This window comes from Condylura cristata, unplaced genomic scaffold (genome assembly GCF_000260355.1).
Source record: "Condylura cristata isolate star-nosed mole 26May11 unplaced genomic scaffold, ConCri1.0 scaffold00014, whole genome shotgun sequence".
Lineage (NCBI taxonomy): Eukaryota > Metazoa > Chordata > Mammalia > Eulipotyphla > Talpidae > Condylura > Condylura cristata.
Genome location: NW_004567115.1, coordinates 17,562,597 through 17,583,817, shown reverse-complemented (window position 1 = coordinate 17,583,817; position 21,221 = coordinate 17,562,597).

Sequence of the window (21,221 nt, the reverse complement as noted above, 5' to 3'; positions counted from 1 at the left end):
GGCAAAGCTCTGGAGTTGATTTGGATGAGCAACTAAATAAAAGCAGGTGACCTCTTCTGAAAGCCCAACCTTTATGAACAAAGGGAATTCACTGCATATAAAAGAGCACTTCAGTGATAAGAGGGAACATTTCTAAATCGTTCACTGTCATTGTGTAAAGATGCTCGTGTAGCAGAGAATGGGGAGACGGTGCATTTCCATCCATGATTTTCCGTGATGAGGAAAAGGATTGATCCCTTTAAGTGAAGTTCTGGCCAACTCCATCCTTTTGAGAAGGAGCAGATGGGTGTTTGTCCCTGTTCCTTCCCTTGTTCTGAGTTTCATGGTGGTGTTAGTTTTGGGTGGGTAAAAGAGACAGAATGAGGGACTTAATATTCTCTGTTCCTCTCTGGCACCCATTCAGTAGGGGTTTTAGGGTCCACGGCATTTATAGTGAAGGACAGGCGATGCACACACATAACACATATATAGTTCTGAGAAGACAGAGGGGTGTGCATGGCACCAGCCATGCCCCATAAAGGGCAAGGGGACAAAATGACAAAACTTTAGCAGGTAACAGAGAACCCCATGGGCTGGCAATGGAAGAGAATGGTCAACTTTTCCTACCTGAAGGACGCCAGGAACGTCTAGTTTCCTGCTTTGTCAAATACCAGATTAGTGTCCTAGATCATGTACCCCCAGTATGAAAATCTCCACTTCATAAATAAATATGAAATCCTTAAGAGTTTTGCTCAGAGTAACCCCATGGAGAATCAATGGCAGAGTATTATAAGCCCCTGAGTGTCTGAAATGGTGGGATAATAGTTTGAATCATCTGCTTCGGGCAGGTGAATTTCTTGAATGCTGACATACTAACATGAGCAAACAGATTGGAGTTTCCAAGTAAAATACAAACACCCCCGACAATTGTATTTCAGATAAACAACACATAAGTTTTAGTGTAAGTACCAAATGATGTGTGGGACATAGTTATACTAAAAAAATTATTTATGATCTATCTGAAATTCAAATTTACCTGGGCATTCTCTATTTTTATTTGCTAAATCTCACAAACCTAACACCATTGACCTATTCGTCCATGTTCATTATGGTCTTTCTTTTGCGTCAGTTTCAACCTTGCCCATCCTCTAAGATTCGCATCACATGTGGCCCACTCTGGAAGTCTTCTCCTAATCAGTACTCCCTCCCCACAACATCGGCACCCTGTGTGAAAACCTTTAACATATTATTTATTTATTTATGCATACAAGAACTGGGATACAGGCCAGAGGTGTGGGGGGTTGGGGGCAGTGAGAGGATTCACCAGGGACAGAGTGGGGAACAGAACAGACAGATGTACTGAAATACACTGCTGAGGAGAGCAGCCGGCAAGACCGGAGAGGTCTGCCATGCCATGTGGGTCAGCTCCTTGTCCGGGGATCAAACTTGTGCTGCAATGGCTATGGAGAGCTTTATAGTTCTGCGCTCTAATTCGTTGTGCCACCAGAGAGGGCCCACCTTTAACATATTCTAGAGAGCAACACAAGCCAGGCTGGGGCATGCTGCTGAGCCATACTCAGATTGTCACGTAAAGTTTGTTGCCTTTCTCCATTGAGGCTTCTAGTTGACAGGCTCTGAAGCATGCTGACTGCTCTGGATCTCAGTGGTCTCTACCGTGAACCAACACAGAATAATAGTCAATAACTGATGGAAAATTGTTTGCTTTGGGGCACAAAGAGAAATAGACAGGTGAAGATTAAGAGATGATTTTCTCCCCAGGTTTGAAAAGGCAAAGTATGGAGGAGGAACTCTAGAATGCTCAAAAAATCATTACACAGAAAATGAGAGATAACATGTGTGAGAGAGAAACAGAGACAGAGACAGAGAGAAAGAGATGAAGCCACAACCTACTTGTGAATTAGGACAATACTAACAGCAGCTGAGATACTGACTGTAGATTTGCTTCCATGGAAATAATTCTGTCATCGATAGCCTTGTTCCATGCCTTCAACATGAGAGCAGAAATCTCCTCAGACATCACTGGGGCCAAACTGAAGTCTAGAGAGTAAAGATGTTAGTCCGGTTAGTGACAGCCCTGGTCCCCAGGGTAAAGCCCTTCCATTTCGTTGAACTGACCCACCAGCAGCAGGAACAAAGTCTCATGGGCAGGGGTTCAGCTCTGCTAATCAAAAAAATAAAATAACATGTATAATTTCTCTCTGTCTTTAAAAAGCTCATAAGATTTTTTAGAGCACGTAATCTAAAAGATACAAAAATACATAAAGAAGAAAATATAAGTCACCCACCAATCAGAAAAATCTATTTGACGACTTATATTGTATTTGGGACCAGCGCTTTTCCTATGCATACTAGATGATAAACTCCATGGAGGCAGGGATTGAATTCATCTTCTTTGACTCTAAGTCGTACCTCTTCACACAGCGTCTGGCACATCAAAGTCATTCAATCCATGTATGTTGAATAAATGACTACATAATTGATATCTGTATGTGCCCATTTATGTAATTTTAAAAATGGAAGTCAGACCATTGTTTATTTCACTTACTAGTGTATCCTGAACATGCTGATAGGTAACCTCCTATAAACAGTATTTTTACTTACTGCATAATTTTTCATTTTATAGTCAATTCATAATTTACTGGCTATCTCTAATCAATGTCCATTTAGTTTTTTTCCAAATTATTTTGAATATGCTATTTTGAAACAGTGCTACGATAAATACCACCAGATAGGGATCGCAGTGAGAACTGAGCTTTTTCTTTCACTAGGGAGAGAAGTTTGGCCATAAAATCATATGCTTGGATCATCTTATCAGCCCTGTAAAGGTCATTTAACCTACTTTCCTCAGAAATCACAAGCTTCAGGTTTGAACTGACAGTCTCTGAGGCAAACATTAGGTTATCAATCTGAATTTTATCTCTGTTCCATCTTACATAGAAAAGTCATCTCATGTGGTAAGATAAGGATATCTGAACCAAAGGACATTTTAGAATTGATTTCATCACTCTAAGTCAAAGAACACTAAAATAAAAATAAAGTGCCCCTCTTCCCAAACAAGCTCAAAATACATATTCCACTAGGAAAGTGACTTTAAATTCAAGAAAAATAGAATAACCAAATACAAACCTAAGCAATACATTTATTTTCCTAATAACATCTGTGTACCTAAGGTACCTGCATTCCCACACTTGGAACATCTTTTGGGATTTTGATTACATATCCACTGCCATTTTGCAACCAGTGAGTTTAAACTACCTCTTTAACTTTCCCTCCCTGCTGAAGCACAGCAGACTAAAACAGATCCTTCAATGGCCAGAGATCCTGTTCTCAACTACAAAAGGTATCTTCACAGTATAGCTCCATGTTTACTCTGAGAACTCAGGTGAAAGTAGTCTTCTTCCAGGGAAAGGAGGTCCCTCACTCACCAACATCACCTGTTCTTCTCTTCTGGATCCAAATCCAGGTTTGTTACTTATGAAATAGGACATTCGATTCCCGGATGGGGCTGTTGTGCCAAGCAGAGAGTGTACAGTCACCTTTCTGCTGTAAATGCTTTGGAATAAATATTCTGGAGGTGACTTCAGGCCGCACGCTGTTTCAGGACCGCTGGCTGACACCCACTGGAATATGTTGTCATTTAGCAAGTCTGATCAAGGCAAGACAAGTTATGACTCCATCATGCAATCTACTAGTAGGAATCCAATTAATACAGAGTGATCATCTCCACCCCCAACCTTATATACTGCTGAGGATTCAGAAGAGACTACTATTAACAAGATCCTTTTCAGCAAGAGCCTCAATTTCTCCAACAAAAAAATAGGTTGGCCAAGAATAGTAAAGTTTTTCACCTTTTCTAGTTCTTGTTCTAGTTCACCTTTTCTAGTTCTAGCAGGCTAGTAGTAACTTTCTAGAGTGCTATCTAAGGACTATCAGACCTATTGAGAGCATAAAGAAAATTTAAATCACAGAGCATTTGAGATCAGAAAGAAAACCCAAGCACACCAAAACCACTGCCCTGAGCTCCTGAGTATAGCATTGGCCAGATTCATCTTGTAACCCCAGTGACTCGCACAATGTCTGACCCATGATGGACACTGAGTGCATGAATGAACAAATAAATCAATACTAACCCTTTAACCACAGGGCTTATTTCTCTTCACTTCAAGCTGTTTTCATTGGGTACACACAAAAGGAGATCATCTGTAAATAGAGGAACATATTTCCAACATCTCATGAAATCAAAATGAACCCTCACTAGGGACAGCAGGGTATCACTGATTAGGAAGGACAGTAGACAAGTTACCTTTCCTTTACCTCGTGCTTAGCCAGAAATATGCTGAATACATGTCTAGGTCAACAGGTAAAGGCTATATCTCTTACCCTGTATGAAAAGCATTTCTGGAGCAGAGCCAGCTGGGATAAATAGTAGTTTATAAATAGGAGTCCAGGCTTGTGCTTCTACCACTTTTATTAAGGTGGACACCAATCCATTTTAAAAAGCTGAAATGTCAGATAACGATAACTTTCACAATTTTCTCTGTAGTTACAGCTTGAGCATCTTATCCAATTTAGAGAGGTTTCCTCTTCAAACACCATTTTTTCTATAACCTACAATTGTGACTGCTATAGTTTAAATGTGAAAATACAATGTAAGGATACTACCAATAGAGGGATGAATGTAACATAGGAAGTGGAGAAAAACAGGTCCTTGATGATGTTATTGAGTAATAGAAGTGGCTTTGGAATGCCCTGATCCAGGACATCTTTATTTATTAATAAATAAGCAAAATTTTATTAATAAAAATATCATTATTTAAGCCACTTCTAATTGGGAATTTGTTGTTTCATCAAAAATTTTCTGTTCATGGAATTCAAGTTCCATGACTACAGAAGTCCATAATAAACATGGCAGCATCCAATTCATCTTTGGGGGTTAATACCAGATCTTTAATACTAGAGGTGGAGTTCTTCCCTAGAAGCCCAGGGCAGTAATTGCTATAACCCAAGACTGGCTGGAGCAGTATACTTCAAGTTATGAATGACAAAACCAAATTGAGGAAAATAAACAGTTGTTGAAAGGAATCACCCATGATAATGGAAATGAACTTGAAATTTACATGCTTCCTGCTTCTTGCCCCTCCCCCCAGGAAAGTTTTTTTTTTGAAGCTTTTAAAAAAAATTCAGGATCATCAAAGTAAAACAAATTACCTCTACTCTATTTATAGTTAATGGGTGGTAACCCTGCCAGCAACACCACTTACATTTTTATTTTCTTTTATAATCTTCTGAGTATTGTAACACAATATATTGCCAGCAATTCATGAAAGGATTTTAGTAGAAAATAAAGCTAAATTAGAAAAAAGGCTATACAGTCTAGAAAGATGACAAAGAAAGAGAGGATGGAAGGAAGGAAACAAGAGGAGAAGCAGAAAAAGAATGTCTTACTACAGAGGCATTCTAAATACAAAAGTGAAGCAAGTGGTGCAAAATAAGTGCAGGGCTCTACCTACTATTTGTAGTTCTCCCAGAAAAACTTCATTATTAAATAGTGTAAAACAATCCACTAGCAGAAGGCAAGGTGAAACATTAGGAAAGAATAGACTTTGCAGAAAGAACCCATACATCAGAATCCCAGCTGTGTCCACTATTATTTGCAAAACTGAGGCCGGGGGCTAGTAACTACATCCCCAGGACAATCACCTGTTTTGCAAATAACATTTTTTGGGGTTGTTTTTTTTTTTGAACACAGAGGGAACCATTTGGTTACATATTGCCTCTGCAGATTTGAGCTATAACAGCAATGTTACATAATTGTAACAGAAGCCATATCATTGCAAGAATAAAATATTTACTATTTTCCCTTTAAGTAACAGTTTTCCAACCTTTTCTTTAGGCCATAATTTAAGAATTACCTAGCCTCTCCCTTCATAAAAAAAAAAAAGGCTCACAAGCAGATCTGAGATTATAGAAAAAGAATCAATGAATTTGAATATCAGTAGAAATTGTTCAATCTGGAAAATAAAGAGGAAAAGAGATAGAAGAAAAACAAACAGAATCTCAGAAACTGGGAGAAACCATTAAGTAAACCAGTGTACACATAGTGAAGTTACCAGAAAAAAAAAAAAGAGGGAGGAAGATTATTTAAAGAAATAATAGTTGAAAATTCCCCAGATATGATGAGAAAAGCATGACTCTACATATCCCAAGTAGGGGATATGAAGGAATCCCAAGTTGAAGGATGACTGCAAAGAAAGCCACACCCATATATGTCACCGTAAACTGCTGAGAATCAACAAAAATGTTGAGAGAAGCAAATGATTCATCATGCACAAGGAAAAAATACAATTAATGACTGACTTCTTTTCACAAGCCATGCAGGTCGGAAGGCAGTGGTACTATATGTCTAAAGAAGTGCTGAAATACAAAACAGTAAACCAAAAATTTTATACTCAACAAGACTATATTTCAAAAATATGAAGGCAAATAAAGATGTTCTCAGATAGAAATTAAATGCAAATTAAAACCACAATGAGATATCACTTCACACCAGTGAGAACAGCACATCTTAAAACAACTAGGAACAACAAATGTTGGCAAGGATGTGGAGAAAAAGGAACTCTGCTGCCCTGCTGGTGGGAATGCAAACTAGTACAACCACTATAGAAAATTGTTTGGCGGTTCCTCAAACTCCTAAACATGGAGCTGTGGTATGACCCAGAAATCCCACTCCTAGGTATCTACCCAAAAGACACAAAAATACTATTCAAAGAGATACCTGCACACCCGTGTTTATTGCTGCTTTATTTACAACTGGAAAGACATGGAAACAATCCAAATGCCCAAAAGTAGATGGTGGATGACTGGATTTTTAAAATGTGGCACATATACACAATGGAATATTACTCACAACCAAAACAACAACAACAAAACACATGCCTTTTGCAGCAACATGATGGATGGAGCTTGAGAAGATCATGCTTAGTGAAATCAGCCAGAAAGAAAAGGGAAAATACTGGGTGGTTTCACTCGTAGCAGGAGTATGAAGGACCAGGAGAGAAAATAGTTGTAATAATGAACAACTATATACCAGAGACATTTTACGTGGATGGAGTAGGGAATGGGATCAAAAACAGTCGGGGGAGGGAAGTACACTGGACTATGGTGATGGCACACAGTGATCTGGTTGATGGGAAGCCCAAGGGGATTACAACTGAGATGGAAAAAGGCACAAAATGATGTAAAAATAAACTATTATATTATTTTAAAAAAATGTTCCCAGATAAACCAAAACCAAAAGAAGTTTTTGCTGGCTATTCTATCAGCTAAAGAAAGTGGCACAAAGCAATAATTTGAATTCACAGGAAGAAATAACAAATATTAAAAATAGTAAATATGTGGGTAAATATAAAGAATACACAAACATATTTTCTCTTCTGCTTTTTTTTTTTAACAAAAACACAAGACTGAATAAAACAATAGTTACAATATTGTTTTGCTGGATTTATTACACACAGACACACACACACACATATGTATATATGTGTATATGAATGACAATACTGGCTTAAAGAGTGAGGAGGAAGATAGATACTGGAGCAAAATTGCTCTATTTTACCAGAATTAAGTCATTATTAACCTGAAGTGATTGTACTGAGTTAAGATATATTCTCTTAGTGGCGGACAGCACTTTTACTATCAGCAGCCACCTCGCCAGCTCCCTCCCCACAGTCCTTCCTCCATCAGCATTTACAGGTTGACCTGCTGCCTTCCACCTTCCTCTAGTAGTCCCTGGCTCCTGGGAGCCAGGCACGCAGCCACTCTGGCTCTCCAGCTCACAGAGAGTGGCAGTTTCTTGCCACCACCATGCTCAGGTTTTCTCACCAGGCCCTAGGTGACTTCTCTAGCTCTGCCATCATGGGAAATAGTTCTCTATTTAATATTTCCCGAGATGACTCCTGTTTTTGGCAGGCCACAGGCTGATAGTGAGGAAATGGGAAAACCAACAGGTGAAAAGTTAGTATTAATGAGAACATTCCTGCAGCTGGTGGGAATGTAAACTGATGCTCTATGGCAGGTAATTGGGTAACGTGCACACATCAGAATTACAAAAGCATATGCCCTTTGTCCCAGCAGTTCCACTTCTAGAAATGTTTCCTCTAAATATGCTTGCTTGCATTTGTTTAAATAATATTTGTACAAGATTATTTATTGCAACATTGTTTGTGAAAGTAAAAGATTGGAAACTACCTAAAAGTCCTTTACTGAAAGATAGGTTAAATAGAGCAGGATACATTAATAAAGGAACTAACATGCATTCAAAAGCACGAAGAAATTCCTTATGTGCATTTAGGACAAATCCATAACAGATGAAAAAGCAATAAAGCATATAATTCTACAATAGAAAAAATAAGTATACAGAATTTATTTACTTATATTCAAAATGATTATCTCTAACAGGAAGGGAGTACTATTAGCTGCCTCTGAAGAGAGACTAGGAAGATGGGAAAAGATGAGAGGAAATTTTTCAAAGTTTCTTCTCTATTGTATTTACAATTTGGCACTCTATGTGGGATTATATATTACAATATATAAAATTTAAATTTAAAATGCAGCTTTATGTCACTTATAAGAGCTATCCCTAAGTTATGCACAGGCATGCAGAAATAAATGGTTAAAAAATAATTAAAATGGCAAATAAGTAAGTAAAAAACAAAGGAATACAAAGGAATAATAATCAGGCAAAATAAAAGTAAGGTCAAAACATTACCAGGACAAGAAATAACATTAGATAAAAAGTAATGGAGAAAAAGCTATCTACCAATCATGAATATGTAGGTATCTACACACAAACCCCAATTATATAAAGCAAAAGCTAAAACACTACAGGGAAGAACGGGATTATACTGATAAAAGTTAACAAAGACACAGAAGATTAGAACAGCAGAAACAAATCTGATTTAATGGCTACACATAGACTTTCACCCACAAATGCAGATTCGATATTCTTTACAAGCACTCGTGAAACATACATAAAAAATTGGCCTTGACCATAGGAGACAGAAAAATTCTCAATACTCAAAGCATCTGTGTCTTATAGACCATATTCTCTGGACACATGTTGATTAGAAATCAGCAATAGAAAGATCTTTTTACAAGATGCTTAGAAATTTAAAAACTCATCTTGTACTAACACATGAATGTAAAGTAGAAATCACACCAGAAATGACAAAATATTTAGAACCTAACAAACAATGGAAAGTGTTAAATAACAAAATCTGTGGGGAGAATATTTAGAGAAAAATTGGTTGTTTTGAGTATATCTGTTAAAGATGAAAATAAATTAGTAAACTACCTCTCAAAGCTAGCAAATACATAGAAAATGGACAAAAGAATTCTGACTTAGGTTTTTGAACACATGCATCTAATTTCTCTCCCTCCAGAGACTCCACTAACATGGAGTGAAGGCATTGGAAGGCACAGCTCAGGAGAGCAGGGTGGATACAGAGCGGTAAAAATGGCGCAGACACAGCCAGAGGATGGAAACTGACACCACAGAACTGCCTTGCAGCAGTCCTCAGGGCGGTGGACAGAGAGGTGAACAAAACTGGTTGAGCACTTCCTGAACCCCAGGCTCAGACATTGCAGCACGAGTAACCCTGGAATTGGGAAGAAAGGGGGTACTAAATTCAGGAGTGCTGGTGGACAATGTTTGGGAAAGAGTTCATCCTTAGGCTCTCTTCTGGCCGGAAAACAGCCTGTAACCACCCTGGCAGATGGCCAGTCTTCTGCACAGACACAGGTAAAGGTCTGCGTGTTTGTGTAGCCCACGCCCAATTCCTGTTTTGAAACTTAACACCCAGTAGGATGGTATTAGGAGGTGGGGCTATTGGGGGGCTATTGGGTCATGGTGGATAGAGCCCACATGAATGGGATTAGTGTTAAAGAGATGTTAAAGAACTGCCTTGCCCTTTACCACGTGCGATCACAGTGAGAAGAGACTTTCAGTAAGAACGGTTTATCACCAGATACTAAACCTTCCCACACCATGATCTTGGCCTTCCTGGACTGTGGGAAATAAATGTCTGTTGCTTACGAGCCACCAGTTTGTAGGTTTTCTTTTCTTTCTTTCTTTTTTTTGTAGCATCCAAAATGGATCCAGTCCAAAAGAGAGAGCTGGTGTGATGTGCAGCTGAATGCTGAACACGGAGATCACAGCCTCTCACCTTTTGTTTAGGAGGAGATTGTAGCGGCTTCTCGAGTGAAACTGGTAGCCTAAGAAAAAAAGATCCCGGCCCTCCCTGGTGGCGCAGCGGGTTAAAGCACAGCACTGAGAAGCTAAAGCCACTTTCGCAAGAGTTCGATTCCAGCCTGCCCCGAAGGTGACCACATGGCGCGGCAGACCTCTCCTGACCCGCCTGCTGCTCCCCTCAGGATCTGCCTGTTCTGCTCCCCACTCTGTCTCTGGTGAAGCCTCTCGCCACCCCTGAACCTCTGGCATGTACCCCAGTTCTGTATGTACAAATAAATAAATCTTTAAGAAAAAAAAAGCTCCCAAAAGGTTGACATCAGTAGTTTCCCCAACAAAGAGCCCACCTATGTCATTCTGCAGTGAAGATAAATGTTGACTAACTTCCCACACCCTAGCCTCTCAAAGCTCCAACTTTTTGCATCTCCTATTTGCCAAGGATCACTTTTCCCAGAAGGGGTTCTTGCCAATTTTCAATAAATCTGAAGTTATAGCATGACTTGAAGACTGTTTATCATCTCTGGAAGGGGAAATATTAACCTTCTTGGCAGTTTAGTTGGGGATGGCTACCCAGTTTTTCAAAATTTACTTTCAAAATACTAAGGAGGCTGCAAAGATGTTGCATACTATAGTGGTGATGAGTTTATGGGAGTGCAGATGAGATGACGCAGACATCATGGAGAACTCAGCTGACTGCTCCCCATTGGCACCCTGTGACTGCATCCCCAAGGCACCCTTGCCCTCTGCCTTCCTTTTGAGATCAATTCATGGGAAATAACAGCAAAATATGGAAGACAGGAGAAGAAAGCGATTGCGATAGATGTTCCTTCACTCCCTCCTACCTCAAAATCCTTGTATCAAGGGCTAAGGGCTAAGACTAATCCTTGGGAAGACTAATCCTCTTCCTCAGTTCCAGGTCTCCCTTCCCCCCATTTTCACCAACACCATTCCCTTCTTCCTAGAAATGAAATTAGTTTAGTTGTGTCATGCAAAAACTTCTGGAGTAACTGGTAATTTTCATGAAAAGTAAAATTTTAAATATTGCTCTATCATACACACAAAAATCAATTCCAGGTCAATTAGAAATTTAATGATGAAAGTATAAAATGGTATTTGTGACCTCTGATGAGAAGTAAGGGAATTTCCTTAAGAAAAGAAAGAGGAGAAAATATTAAGGCATGTTTTGCTGTGTTAAAATGTAAATCTAGACGCATAACGTTAGAAGGTGAAACACGGTCTGGGAAAGATACTTGCAACAACGAAAGTGAACAAAAGATTATGTCCAAAATTTGTGAAGGATTCCTACAAATGATAGGAAAAGACAAACATCCATGGATAAAGAGGCAAAGTGTAGAAAGAGGAAAACCACAGCAGAAGAAAAGTATGTGGAAAACAAATAAGCATGTGGAAAACACACTCGCAGCACCTATAACTAGGAAAATGCTAACTGAAGTAACAGTGAGATACCCTCAAATTGGTGAACAATGGTAATGTAGATGTAATAATCTATCAAGCCATGAAAACACTCAAAGGAAGTTAGAGGCATATTACAATCTGGAAAAGTTATCTACTGTATGGTCCCAATTACATAACATTCTACAGAAAGCAACGCCACAGACACAATAAAAACATCAGTAGTCTTGAGGATAAGAAGTGGGACAGTAAAGTAGTCAGAGCACAGAGAATTTTAGAGTAATGAAAATACTCTAGATGATATTATAATGATGGATATTTTTCATTACACACATCCAGGCACACAGAATGTACAACACTAAAAGTGAACCCTAATGTAAACTATGTATTTTGTATGATATGATGTGTCAATGTGTCCTTGTTTAAAAATAAATGTACCCCTCTGGTGAATGATGTTGATGAGGAAAGCTGAGCTTGTATGGGGACAAGAAGTATCTGGGAAATTTCTGTAGCTCCCTCTCAATTTTATTATAAACATAAAGCTGCTCTAAAAATTTTCTTTTAAAAATGTGATAAAACCAAGAAGTGGTGAGAACATGGATGAAGGTATCTGGCTGTGTTAACTAGACAAAGTAATTCTACATCTAGGCATATATATTAGAAAGAAATCTTTTGTTTATGCATTAGGAAATAGGTATATAATATATAGAATATGTCATATATTACATGAATATATGATATAATATAATACATTTTATATATTATATATTATATTCAGCTGTGTTTTATGTTTAAAAAGACAAGGAAAAAAGAAATAGCATGTGTTAATTAAAGGGATAGATAAAATGTTATAGTCATAAAATGGAATACTACACAACAGAATAGTCAAAATGAAATGATATGGAGAAATATCTGAAAACAAAATGTTAGATTGAAGTTACAGAAGGATAATATAAAATGATAGCAACTTCATACAGCTTTAAAATGTGTTCCTTGGGTTAAGAATCATATGCATATAGTAAGAGTGTAAGAAACAATCACAAGATTGAAAAAAAAAAACAAATGAAATAATTACTTCTGAAGTGAGAGGGTTTGAGAGAGGAAACAAGAGAGAAGGGTGGAGGAGATACAAAATTGGGGCTTCCCAAGAGATACCAAGTGTTAAGACAAAGACTTTAGGGCTAAAGACTTTTGATAGAGCTGGGGGAGTCAGTGCCCAAGTGTCCACTCGACTGTCCTTTACATTTTTCAATATGTTCAAAATATTTCACAATGAATGTGTTTACATCCACTATGAGCTTAAAGAGCATTAATATAAATGTGGCACATAGGAACCACCGGATGTGAGCTTGCACCGCATTCAGCACGTGGTTGACTAGCAAGCAGCCACTAGACCTGTGAGCAGACACAAACTAGGTCAGAAAAGAGCCTGGAGGTGTGCTTGGGATGTTCAGCCTAGAGTGAAAGACGTTCTGAAATTTACCAGCAGTGGGGCATGCCAGATGCTCATGGAATGTCCCTGGAAAGTGGCAGCCTGCCAAAGACCACTTTGTATTCTACAAAGGCTACAAGTTCAGACAAGAGACAACTGTGGCCCAGTGCTCTGGGGTTGGGATGAGCGCTGCTCACAGCTCTGGCAGCGCAGACTTGTCATACAGAGAATAGCTGTTGATCCTGTGAACGGACCCTGCCCTAAAGATACACAGGCCTTGCCAGGAAGGCACACATCCCCTGCCTACCCTCAGAATCCTGAACTGGATCCTCTGACGGTGGTGACCTTGAACTGACCTTGGGTTGGACAGGAAGGCAGCCGGTATCTCCCTCAGAGCGTCTGATGGTCTCTCTGGCCATCGGAGTCTTGGTCTTGGTTGGAGCCACTGAGTGCTGTGTCTAAGAGCCGAGCTGCCATCTATTTACATTCAGTGAGCTAGCCAAGAAATGGGCAGAGCTTCTTGGTGACACTAAATACAGCTTTATCCATCCCACCAACACTCAACAAGCTCCCAATCATTTCAATTCCCTTAAACATTGCGAATCAGAGTCCAAAGGGGAAGTTAATTTCCAATCAAACAGAAGAACTGAGAGACCTAAAATCTGTTCTCCAGCTTTGCCCAGATGGCCATGTAGACACACACTTACAGACCAGCTCACCCACTTCAAAATCTAACAGAGCAAAAACATAGAAATAAACAAGTAACTAGCTCCTGGGCCACAGGCTCTTTCTTTCTTTTATAGCCATTCATTTTTAAAGCAATCTGAGGGTCATGACTTGGATGGTCCAATATCTTGTGGGCTTGTTCCTGACTTAGTTGGCTTACACTGACACAGGAAGGTTTTGTTATACATGTCCAGGCAGCCTGGAAGCACGCTCCTACCTTCAGAGCCAACATTCCACCTGCCAAATGAGAGCACTACATCCACATTTCAGACCAATTTATTCTCCTTGAATATAATGTGTCTCATTAATCTCTTCCATCTGTTGTTTATGTGCAGGAACAATTCTGATGGGAAATATAAAGGACTGACACAGGATTTAATGCTGGGGCCTCGGCATCCAGGTTTAATTTGTAAGGAGTTACTCTGACTGCAGATGGGACAGAGATATCTAGGAACTGGCTTTCCACCAGTCACAGAGACATTTGTGAGACTCCACTGTCAGCCCGGGCAGTGTCCCCAGGGCCAGGGCCACACACATGCTCATGTGTCAACCACTCCTGATATCATCCAAAGTCAATGGCAGAATGAATTTCCAAGGCAGGAGCAGAGGGCTGTCAATTCTGTAATTCAGGCAGAATTGCTCTTTCTATTGCTTTCAGATCAATTCATTGCTTGGCATTCTCTTCATCAGATTCTGGACAGGACAGACAAAAGTTGATGCTGGTGCTCTGGTGAGAAGGCTCTGCCGTCAGATTAGCTCCACTGAAGATTAGGGGTCACGGACTATACAATATTCCAATTCCCACATCACCAAGAATAATCAGCATCTTTGAGGGAAAATTAGCACCTCATGTAAAGCCAATTTGAAAACCCCAGTATCATTAGGTGAGGGTAACGAAGTGTATTCTAGTTCATTATTAGCTCAACAAATTTTGGAGGTTTTATCCAGGTCATGCTTGGTGCCAGACACCAGGCGTTCGATGCTAAATGAAGCAGGTACAATCACACCCTGTCTGATTTATTCAATGCTGTTATGGATTCAGTTGTGCCCCCCCCCACCAAATTCCTATGTTGAAGTTTAATTCCCCAGTGCCTCAGAATATAACATTATTTGAATATAGGGTCCTTACAGAAGTAATAGCTTTAAGATGAGTTCATTAGAGCAGATCTTAATTCAGTGACTGGTGTCCTTATAAAAAGGAGATATTTGAAGAGGGACACACATATTCAGAGAATCCCATGTGAAAATCAAAGCAGAGCTTGGGGATCCAGAGAGCTCCAAGGATTGCTTGGAAGCTAGTGATTACCTAGCAACTATGGGGCAGATTTCCTCACATAGCTTTTAGAAAGAACCAACCCCACCAACACCTGGAGTTTGGACTTCTAACCTCCACAACAATGGGAAACACATTTCTGTTGTTCAGACTACCGAGGCTTGGGGTACTTCATTATGGCAGCCCTAATAAGATAAATACAAATGCCCTGCATGATAAAATGTCACCTAAAAAAATAAGATTTCATGAGAAATTGGAAAAAACTTTCCTGATTTTCCCTTCTGCCACCTCAGGGATCCAGATTCCAGTCAGCATGACAGATTTCCATCTCCCAACTGTGAGACACCTTCTCAGCTGTACACAGTCCCAAGACTCAGCCCTGATTCAGCCCCTTTGCAGGGCCAGGATAAGTAGGGGCTACTTAGGGTAAGTGGGATAAAAACAACAAACTGGAAAGACTCTCTCCAAAATTTCTTTGGGGATCCAGGATTATCCTGACACTAATGTCTCAAAAAAATGGGGGATGTGATGACTGACTTCAAAGACATAAAATTTTGCACCTGATTTTAATCTTTTTTCTGCTCCTAGTGAACTCTGACTTCAGGTGGAACTTGTTGCCCCTCTGAACCTCATTCCACACATTATAAAGTGGGAATTTAGAGAAAGGGATATCTATAGGTCCTCTCTTCAGAATCAATCACTTTGCAATTTGTATTCACTAGTGCTGAACAGTCTATGATGGTAATGATAATAACTACAATTACTATTACAATGTGCATGTTTATTTTACCAAGTTTTGATCTTTGCCATTTTGATAAATTCAAGTAAAAGTAAAATCAAATAGCTCTCCGTAATTCTCAAATCTTTCCCTATACCCAAACTCAGTGGGAATAATAATAGTGGGAATAAAAATAGTAAAAAGCTACAGTCTCAGCTGTGTGAGATGGTCTCTGTCCTTCAGAACCCCAGAGAAGGGGAGTTGGTATGCCCCGCCAGCAAGACACCAGTTCTGCAGTTAGCTGTGGTGTCCTGTCCTAGGTAAACTACCCCACACTGGGAAAGGGCTCATGTAGCCAATTAGAAAAAAAACTCTTGTAAACAATTATACAGGTCACTGGTCAAAAAGCCACTGATGGAGGGGAGAATTCAGTGTGTGATAGGCTCATTGCTAGCAATTACATCTAGAACTGAAACAAAGTTTCCCAAAATACATTTTCCATAAACAGTCTCTCAAGAAGGGGCTAAAGGCCTACCCTGTGGTGGCCTCTGGGTGCTATTCAGACTTTATGCCTTTGTCTAGAAATCAGAAGAGCACAGCCAGTTTCAGCTGCTGGGAGGAGGAATTCACTGACCTGTCTTGCCACTCAGGGAGCAGACCCCTAGGATCCAGGCACCAGAGACAGCAGGGGTGCCTGCTGCCAGGGAAAAAAATTTGAGTCAAGTAAGAAAACCTCTTGGAGCTCTCTGTTGCCAGGACAAGGGAGAATGTGGTTAAGAAAATATGGCCACATTCAGTCTGTCAGCCATATGTTCATTAATCTCCTCTAAAAAGGATAGAAGTGAAAGGGGAATTAAAAGTTTTTTATGCTCATATTAATGCAAAATCTAATGCCTCAGTATATATTGTCTTGTCACAGAGGACAAACAGCTGATTAAATTTGGATCAATTATCCATTATTAAAGTTGATGCTATTATTCACCTCTACCAAGCACTTACAGTTTTCTTATATCCATCACTCTGTAATTTGCTTCCCCGTAGAAGTATAAACAAAATATAGTCATATTTCCTAGAACTAAAAGAGATCTTCTCGAACCACTGGTTTAACTCCCTTGTCTTTACATTCAGACTATTGAGGTGTGGAAACACTTTGAAAACTCTCTTTTCAAGTCTAGAAACATTTTAAGTTCCCAGGCGTAGAGCCAGATTTTTCCCACTGAGCACTACTACAGAAACCCGATTCTCATTTGCTATTCTTACTTCCCTAATCTCCCTCCCCTTGTCCTCTATTTAAAAAAAAATCAGGAAGCAAGAACAAGAAAGAAGCTCTATATAGTTAGAAGAATGCAGTCTGTGGTCATCAGGCTTGGCTGGAGCCCAAGAGAGGGCTGAGAATGATTTAAGGAAGCAGGCTCCTGTGGAGCCTTCGAAAGTAGTTGCACAGGGTGTGGACAGAAGAGAAACTTTGTGGGTGTCACTTAGGTCCATCAAGTCTGATGACTTCACTGGAAGTTAGGGAAGCTCTTGGCCATGGCCCAACCCACCTCCCTATACAATGCAGCAGCGAGCATACTGGTGCTTAATTTCTCAGTTGCTACAATTGACACGGATCCCCAAATCTATTACCTACACATCTGTAACTTTGAGAGGTACCCCCATGAATCCACATATTTTGAATCACCTGGGAAGGTGTAAGTCACTTGGCAAAAGAATAAGTCTCATTAAGTATCCAACTTACATACATCACCAGGGCCTCACTGTTTTACCTGACCCCAACTTCTAACATGAAAGCATATGTTGGAATAGTATTTAAAATGTGGCAATCTCCAGAGACCTTATAAGTATTTTCCCAATTCTCAGATATTTGTTCTGCAAAACAGCTCTGTGAATTCTCTGAGATACTCTTTGCACCCCTTAGCTGAACCTGGCAACAGTACAATCTTCTGACCTTCTTGCCTTGAAATACTTCCATCATTCCCTTGACAGCTGATCTACTATCTCCTCTTAATCTCCAGCTCTAGTTCTTCTCCTACTGCTCTTTTTTTCTTCTTCATTTAGCTCAATATTTTTCATGCTGCCATTTTAGGGTCTTTTCAGTGCTTCGCTAGCACAGTGGTGTATCTTACCTTGCCAGAGCAGAGATTCTGATACACATGGAACATAGAGTCAGGTGGCATTCCCTGCCATGTCATCCTCTGGTACCCATCTGTTAGTTTCAGATAGTTTTCATATAGCAGCACCCTAGAATAATAACTGTGTCTCTGTATATAGTGGTCACATACACACACACACACACACACATGCACACACACATATTTGGAAGTTGGCAACGAAATAACAGTAATCAGCTGCACATGGAAGACACTGGCCTGAGAGAAAGTGGCAACAGGCATGGGAAAGTGACTTAGCAATAGGCCCAAGAGATCAAAGGATGTGTCCTCTGGAACAGCACAGAGACTATTTCCAGAATCTTTTTGTTTGTCTATTTTAAATATGTGTGTGTGTGTGTATAAATACAAATATATAAAAAACAATATATATGTAATATAAAGAAAAATATATATATAATGAAAATGTATTTGTTGAACAACAGGTTGATGTATAAACTTCTTGGGCCGTGACTCCCACCAGTGTGTGATGGGGGTGGGTAGGGGAGCTCCTTCTATCCCAGTCTCCCAATCTTGGTTCTAAAATCAGATCTATTCATTTTCACCATTCTTACTCCCCACCCAGGGAGGAAACCCACTGATGGTTGGGGGGGAGGAGGGGTTAGGAAGATGGTCCCTGGGGCCGGGAGAAGCAAAGGTCATATTAGTTCTTCTCCCTGGAGAGCTCTGCTGAGAGCCTGTCACCAAGGCTGCTTCTTAGCAGCTACATGCCCTAAAGAGGTGAGCTCTCGGCCAGCTCTGACCTTCTGTATGGGGGTAAGCAAATTGCTTCAAGTTCTTCGTGGCCCTAGTTCTAAACGGGTTTATCAGTAAGATGATATTTTCATCTGCTTCCTGTTTCCAGTCTCTCAATTGAAACAGAACTGCAAGAAGAAAGGGATTTTGTTCATTGATAAAGAACTTGCAAGAAGAAAGGGATTTTGTTAATTAACAGTCTTTAAGCCACAACATTCCCCCTCAAAGCTCGTTGGTTTAAAAGCTCAGGAAGGGAGAGATGGATCCAATTATTATCCCAACAAGTGTTCAATGCCTTGCTATGTGCAGCAGCAAACTGCATACTATAGGCTTCTCATCTCCCTTCCTCTCAAGGAGCAGTATAATCTGACTAGACAGGGTCTCTCAAGCATATTAGTTAGGTGATGCCCGTAACTGATAGGGTTGGGAGTTAGGAACTCCCTAGAAAAATCTGCAGGTTTCTTACCAAGAGGTGTCTGCAAAGTCAAACTGCAAATAAGAATTGTGAAGCCAAATGCATAGGTGTATATATGTACTTATATAATATGCATGGAATTGGTATAATTAATGCTATATAATATAGATATTAATAAGGTAATATATAACTGACATAATAAAACATAGGCATATCTATGCACTGATTACATATATTACATATTATACTAATTATGCCATACTAATTATATTGATCTGCATGGTAATTATAATGAGTATAATATAATGTATATTTTATTTGTGTGTGTGTATATAAATATGTACACTCAAGCACATACACACACACACACACAGAAGAATTAGAAAAGACCTTAATTGAGTCTTATTGCTTGAATGGCTAGAAATGTTCCTGATATATTGTCAAGAAGAGAGAACCAAAAAACAAATTGCAGACTAATGTATTTACTTTAATTATATTTGGGTAAAAACAAACCCAAAAAGGACCTATCTATATGTAAATCTGTATTTGCATCTGTTTGAATGAGCAAGGGAACAGCACAGAAAGTGACTAGCAGGTGTTAGCATTAGTAGTTCGAGGGGGTAGGATTGGAGATGGAGCCAAAGGAAATGATTTGCTTTTATCTTATATGTCTTTGTACTATTTCCATGGTGATAATAAGCATGTATTACCTCTAAACGAAAGAAAACATCAAAAAAGGAAACTAGATGAATATGAAAAGAAGTTGTGACTGCCCAATTAGCATATATTTCTGTTTTGGTTTTGGGGGAGGAAAGTAAGGTATAGAGTAGTGTACATCATATATTCTATTCATGGCAACAGAAACAAAGAATATTCATTCTCATATATGCTAGCATATACATCAAAATATCTTTCATACTGTCTGAAATATTTATTCTAGGTATGTAATTCATTCATCAAAAAATATGGTTATGAATAATTTATAATACAAGGGGACAATGTTTATGATGTATTAAACAAAGAGCACTATATCAATCTGCTTATATATCAAATTTCAATAGCTAGGCAATGAGGATGGGAGTGAGAATGTGCATAAAAGAAAGACAAGATGGGAAAATGCCGCTGTTTCCAGTGGTGGTTAAATTATAGATGGCATTTGTTAAAATTAAAAACATACCCTGGAGGTAAGACTTTATCTTTGATGCTTCAGGGTTGTGGAAGTTTTTGCTGGCAGTGGACAGACGTGATCCAGGATGACATCCTGTTTTCATTCTAAGTTCCGAAGGTGCCCGTGGCCAGGTCCAGGACACAAGAGTGGCAGCACCAGAGCCATCCTGCTGGTGTGAGAGAAAAGCAGCCACCAACCTCTGCAGAAATTCAAGGTTAGTACCATTACTAAAGACAGAGAAGGACCGCTAATTGCATTAAGAGGAGTTAGGACACTCCTGTGTGGAAGATGAGAGATGCAGAATGCAGACTTTGGAGTCAGACTTCCTGGATTCAAAATCCTGTTCCTCAATCTGGACCAGGTCCAAGCTTCTTATTCTCTCTATGTCTCAATATTTTCATCTGTAAAGTGGGAATAATATTAACCTATGTCTCATGGGATGAATGTGAGGAGTCAATGAGTTAAGTGATAAATATCTTAGAACAATACCTTCACCGTAGAGCATACAAATGTTTGTTGCTGTTATTAGTAATGTTATTATTATGTTCACATTTTAAATAAGCACATTACATTTGATTTCTCCCAGCTATAACAAGCTCTACAACTAAATAAGGCTCAGACTTGTGTCTAAAAAGTCTGTGAAAATAAATGCTATTTCAAGTGGGACAGAGTCTGAGTTTGAGTGCAGAAAGCCTTTCCCAAATTGTTGTTGCCATACAGGCTTGGGGTTGAGAGCCTAGGGGCCCTATGGGTAAAAGGACCTCAATTGCACTGGGACAGATGGCGGCGACAAAAGACTGTCTCAAAAGGAAAAGTCTCGCCCAAAGCTGTGGAGTCTTCTCTGAGATATTGACATAGAATTTGTGCTATTCCAACTCAAGAGGATCTACAGGGCTGAGCCACTCACTGCTTCTCAGGACATGGTCT